Source organism: Solanum pennellii, chromosome 8, assembly GCF_001406875.1.
Source record: "Solanum pennellii chromosome 8, SPENNV200".
Taxonomy (NCBI): Eukaryota; Viridiplantae; Streptophyta; class Magnoliopsida; order Solanales; family Solanaceae; genus Solanum; species Solanum pennellii.
The window spans coordinates 32170378-32176994 of NC_028644.1; positions in this window are offsets into that span (position 1 = coordinate 32170378).

The window sequence follows — 6617 nt, forward strand, 5'->3', positions numbered from 1 at the left end:
TATATATATATATATATATATATATATTAAACTTTAATCCACAACAAACTCAAATTAATAAGAGGAAAATATAATTAATTTTTCAATTAAGTTCATTAAATATGATTTCGTTTAAAAGGTATAAATACATTCGACTAGCTCATTTAATTGGACTACAAATGATAAGTACAAAATGTCATTTTATCAAGTACAAAATGTCATTTTATATTAATACCTAAATTGATTTCATGTATATGTCAATTTTTTGAGGCTAATGAAAATGTGTTATATGTACATGTAATTTGTTATGATAACTAATCAAATGTTGTTGTGTCAACTCCAAGATGATTGGTCGAAAAGATTTTGTTCCTATCACAATTGTTCATACTACAACTATAAATAGAGCTCCCTCAAAATTTAAAAAAAGATATCAGAATTCAACAAAAGCCAAAGAGAAAGGTTGAGGATCAAACATCACATACGCAGAAAAAAAAAGTGATAGTTCTTACTTCGAGAGAGCTGAAGGTTCACGAGATAAAAACTATTCTACCCATGATCTAGGTGTACCAACAATGTGATTTTCTTCGAAGATTTGAAAGCATTACCTCTATGGTATAGATTGTCAGATTTTCACATATCATTGTTACTTCTAGGATAATTTTGTTGGGTTTTATTTGCCCTGATTTCTTACCATAAATAGTTTTCCTTTTAGGAAAAGGTTTTGAATTGACTAATCCTTTTCTTGTAGGAAAAGGTTTAGGACTCTATAAATAGAGGCTTGTTCCTTCTAACTTAATCAGCATTCACAATGTAGTCTTAAGGGATTTGAGAGTTGTGGTTAGAGGGAGAATTTGTGGGTCACAAGCTTGATATGTTATCACTTGTGTGAACCTCCTATGTATTCTGAGTGAATTTGGTTGAGGTTGTTTCTCTCTGTATTTTGTACTCTCATATTTATAGTGGATTTTGGTTGATTATCAACCACAACATCATCAGTAGGAACAAATACATGTTCTACACTCTCATCATTGTCTTGATCATTACCTTGGGTTCTCTCATGTGCAAAAGATGTATCAATAGTAGGAATTGGATCAACATCAACTAAGCTCTCATCAGTATGAGAATCTAGTTTCTCAGTCTTGTCAATATCTTCAATAGTTTGATCTTCAAAGAACACAACATCACGACTTCTAATGAGTTTCTTATCAATTGGATCATAAAATCGATATCCAAACTCATCTTGACCATAACCAATGAAGATACATTGCTTAGTTTTAACATCCAATTTTGACCTCTCATCTTTTGGAACATGCACACAAGCTTTACACCCAAACACTTTCAAGTGATCATAAGAAACATCCTTATCAAACCAAACTCTGTTTGGAACGTCACCATCCAAAGCAACAACAGGAGACAAATTGATAACATAAGCAACAGTGTTAAGTGCTTCAGCCCAAAAAGAATTTGGAAGTTTAGCCTCTGAAAGCACACATCTAACTCTCTCAACTAAAGTTCTGTTCATCCTCTCTGCCAAACCATTTAATTGAGGAGTCTTTGGAGGAGTCTTCTGATGACGTATTCCTTGCGATTTGCAGTAGTTATCAAAGGGACCAATATACTCACCACCATTATCAGTGCGAATACATTTTAATTTCTTTCCCGTTTGTCTCTCAGATAAGGCTTGAAACTGTTTAAACACATCAAGCACTTGATCTTTGGATTTCAAAGGATATACCCAAATCTTGCGAGAATGATCATCAATGAAAGTAGCAAAGTAAAGTGCACCACCTTTTGACTTCACTTTGAAAGGACCACACAAATCTGAGTGTACTAGCTCCAATAGCTCAGACTTTCTTGAAGGAGGATGACTGTGAAAAGAAACTCTTTTCTGTTTCCCTTCTAAGCAATGAACACATCTTTTCACCTTTGCTTGTTTCATACCAGCAAGCAAATTCTTCTTAGCCAAACATGTGATCCCCCTCTCGCTCATATGATTAAGCCTCTTGTGCCACAATTCTGATAAAGTCTCGCTCTCCACCAAATTTATAGAGTCACCAAGAATCGATCCTTGTGTCACATATAAATTTGAATGTTTTCTTCCTCGAGCTAAAATCAGTGAGCCTTTGGTGAGCTTCCATTGACCATTGCACAAGTCATTATGATAGCCATCATCATCTAGTTGTCCTACAGAGATCAAATTTATTGGAATGTCTGGAGCATGCTTGACATTCTGAAGGACCAACGTTGAACCAGTATTGGTTTTCAAACAAACAGTGCCAACACCAAACACCTTAACCTCACCAGTATTACCCATCTTTAACACCTCAGAGTTAACAGAAGTATAAGATGAAAAGAAGTCTTTTCTTGGTGTGACATGTGATGTAGCTCCAGAATCTACTATCCAACTTGTGTCTTGAGATACAAAATTGATGACGTCTTTATCACAAGCGAAGAGAAGGTCATCATGGACAACAGCAACAACATTATTTTCGTTGTTTTCTTCCTTCTTCCCTTCTTTAAGATCTTGCTTCAATTGTTTACAAAATCTTTTAATATGTCCTTTCTTTCCACAATGATAACATATAATATTTGGATTCTTGAATTTTGACTTGCTTCTGCTTTTACCTCTACTCCTCGGATCTCTTGTCTTATGTCTCCCCCGATCTTCTGTATATAGAACATCTGAATGTGAAGATATGTCTTGAGATTTTCTTCTAACCTCTTCATTCAACACACCACTCTTTGCATATTCCATAGTCACCTTTCCACCAGTGGCAGAATTTGTTAAAGAAACACGAAGAGTTTCCCAAGAATCCGGTAGAGTATTAAGAAGCCAAAGTCCTTGTATTTCATCATCAAAATTCACACCCATTCCTGATAGCTGATCAAGAATACCCTGAAAATCATTTATATGATCAAGAATAGGACTACCCTCCTTGTATTTAAAGGTCATCAATTGCTTTAACAAGAATAACTTGTTATTGCCAGTTTTTGAAGCGTAAAGCGTCTCCAACTTTTCCCACAATGTTCTAGCATGTGTCTCATTCACAATATGGTTGCGAACATTATCTTCAACCCATTGTCTTATATATCCACATACTTGTTGGTGCTCAAATTCCCAATTTTCATCGGTCACATTCTCGGGTTTATGAGCAGAGAAAATCGGAAGATGCATCTTCTTCACGAACAATAGATCTTTCATCTTGCTTTTCCATATGTTGTAGTTTCTTCCGTTTAGACATACCATCTTGCTCATATTCCCCTCCATATAGATAACCTTAGCTCTGATACCAGTTGTTGTGACGAAAAGATGAAACTGAAAATCTAACAATAAAGAACACCAAGTTTAACGTGGAAAAACCCTTCAAACCGAAGGTAAACACCACGGGATCGACAAGATCCGAATTGCTTCACTATAACAATAAGAGGGTTACAAATATTCTTCTAATGGCTACACAACAAGTGCCAAAAGAGAACAAACAATAGCTACACCAACAAAAGATAAATAGAAAGAAACACCACCCAAACCCAGCTTCTGTTCGGGACCTAAAACAGGATCTTTCTGACCTCCGAATCCGATCTCCACCGTTCAAATCAGCCACCAAGATGTTAGGAACACTCAGTCCAAATTTCAGCCCGATCCAACGGTTAGTTAATCGGGAAACACGATCTGAACGTTGCTGGTCGGAGAAAAGACTGCAGCAAAAGAATCCTTTTCTTTCTCTCTTTTTCTCTTGTTGAAAGCTCTCTCAAAAACCTCTCTTATGTTTTAATGTCTTTCAAAGACAATACCAATGAGCAATTAATTATTCTCTCAAAATCATCATCTATTTATAGAGTACTAAACCTTTTCCGACCAGAAAAAGGATTAGTCAATCCAAAACTTTTTCCTAAAAGGAAAACCTATTTATGGTAAGAAATTAAGGCAAATAAAACCCAACAAATCTCCCCCTTGACCTGAATTTCTGACAAAATAAATTTGTCCACCTTCTTCACTTAATCTTCAACAACTTGCTTCTCCTCTCCATAATCTCCTTTGCAAAATTTATGTCTCAACACAGAGAACCTCTCTGAAACAATTTCTCCAACAAAATCTTCATTACTGTCAAAATGGTTGCGACTAGAACTACACCCGCCAAGATGAACACCTCTTTCTAACCTGGTTCAATCATCGATTATCGAACCACTGAACTTGACTCCATAATTGAATCTGGCTCTGATACCACTTGTTAGGACCGAAAATAAGCAGGTGTAACTGCGGAAGCTAGCAATGCAAACCTCGAAAGACCACGAGTAAGAAGACAACGAGAAATATACCAAAAGACACAAAAATTTAACGTGGTTCGGTCAATCGACCTACGTCCACAAAGGAGATGAGCAATCCACTATAAATATGAGAGTACAAAATACAGAGGGAAACAACCTCAACCAATTCACTCGGAATACATGGGAGGTTCACACAAGTGATAACGTATCAAGCTTGTGACCCATAAATTCTCCCCCTAACCAAAACTCTCAAAGCCCTTAAGACTACATTGTGAATGCTGATTAAGTTAGAAGGAACATGCCTCTATTTATAGAGTCTTAAACCTTTTCCTACCAGAAAAAGGATTAGTCAATCCAAAACCTTTTCCTAAAAGGAAAACCTATTTATGGTAAGAAATTTAGGGCAAATAAAACCCAACAAATCTCCCCCTTGGCCTGAATTTCTGACAAAATAAATTTGTCCACCTTCTTCACTTAATCTTCAACAACTTGCTTCTCCTCTCCATAATCTCCTTTGCAAAATTTATGTCTCAACACAGAGAACCTCTCTGAAACAATTTCTCCAACAAAATCTTCATTACTGTCAAAAAGGTTGCGGCTAGAACTACACCCGTCAAGATGAACACCTCCTTCTAACCTGGTTCAATAATCGATTATCGAACCACTAAACGTGACTCCGTCATTGAATCTGGCTCTGATACCACTTGTTAGGACCGAAAATAAGCAGGTGTAAATGCGGAAGCTAGCAAAGCAAACCTCGAAAGACCACGAGTAAGAAGACAACGAGAAATATACCAAAAGACACAAAGATTTAACGTGGTTCGGTCAATCGACCTACGTCCACAAAGGAGATGAGCAATCCACTATAAATATGAGAGTACAAAATACAGAGGGAAACAACCTCAACCAATTCACTCGGAATACATGGGAGGTTCACACAAGTGATAACGCATCAAGCTTGTGACCCACAAATTCTCCCTCTAACCAAAACTCTCAAAGCCCTTAAGACTACATTGTGAATGCTGATTAAGTTAGAAGGAACATTCCTCTATTTATAGAGTCCTAAACCTTTTCCTACAAGAAAAAGGTTAGTCAATCCAAAACCTTTTCCTACAAGGAAAACCTATTTATGGTAAGAAATTTAGGGCAAATAAAACCCAACAAATCTCCCCCTTGGCCTGAATTTCTGACAAAATAAATTTGTCCACCTTCTTCACTTAATCTTCAACAACTTGCTTCTCCTCTCCATAATCTCCTTTGCAAAATTTATGTCTCAACACAGAGAACCTCGCTGAAACAATTTCTCCAACAAAATCTTCATTACTGTCAAAATAGTTGCGGCTAGAACTACACCCGTCAAGATGAACACCTCTTTCTAACCTGGTTCAATCATCGATTATCGAACCACTGAACCTGACTCCATCATTGAATCTGGCTCTGATACCACTTGTTAGGACCGAAAATAAGCAGGTGTAAACGCGGAAGCTAGCAAAGCAAACCTCGAAAGACCACGAGTAAGAAGACAACGAGAAATATACCAAAAGACACAAAGATTTAACGTGGTTCGGTCAATCGACCTACGTCCACAAAGGAGATGAGCAATCCACTATAAATATGAGAGTACAAAATACAGAGGGAAACAACCTCAACCAATTCACTCGGAATACATGGGAGGTTCACACAAGTGATAACGTATCAAGCTTGTGATCCACAAATTCTCCCTCTAACCACAACTCTCAAATCCCTTAAGACTACATTGTGAATGCTGATTAAGTTAGAAGGAACAAGCCTCTATTTATAGAGTCCTAAACCTTTTCCTACAAGAAAAGGATTAGTCAATTCAAAACCTTTTCCTAAAAGGAAAACCTATTTATGGTAAGAAATTTAGGGCAAATAAAACCTCCCATGTAGTCTTAAGGGCTTTGAGAGTTTTGGTTAGAGGGAGAATTTATGGGTCACAAGCTTGATACGTTATCACTTGTGTGAACCTCCCATGTATTCCGAGTGAATTGGTTGAGGTTGTTTCTCTCTGTATTTTGTACTCTCATATTTATAGTGGATTGCTCATCTCCTTTGTGGACGTAGGTCGATTGACCGAACCACGTTAAATCTTTGTGTCTTTTGATATATTTCTCGTTGTCTTCTTACTCGTGATCTTTCGAGGTTTGCTTTGCTAGCTTCCGCATTTACACCTACTTATTTTCGGTCCTAACAAGTGGTATCAGAGCCAGATTCGATGATGGAGTCAGGTTCAGTGGTTCGATAATTGATGATTGAACAAGGTTAGAAAGAGGTGTTCATCTTGGCGGGTGTAGTTCTAGCCGCAACTATTTTGACAGTAATGAAGATTTTGTTGGAGAAATTGTTTCAGA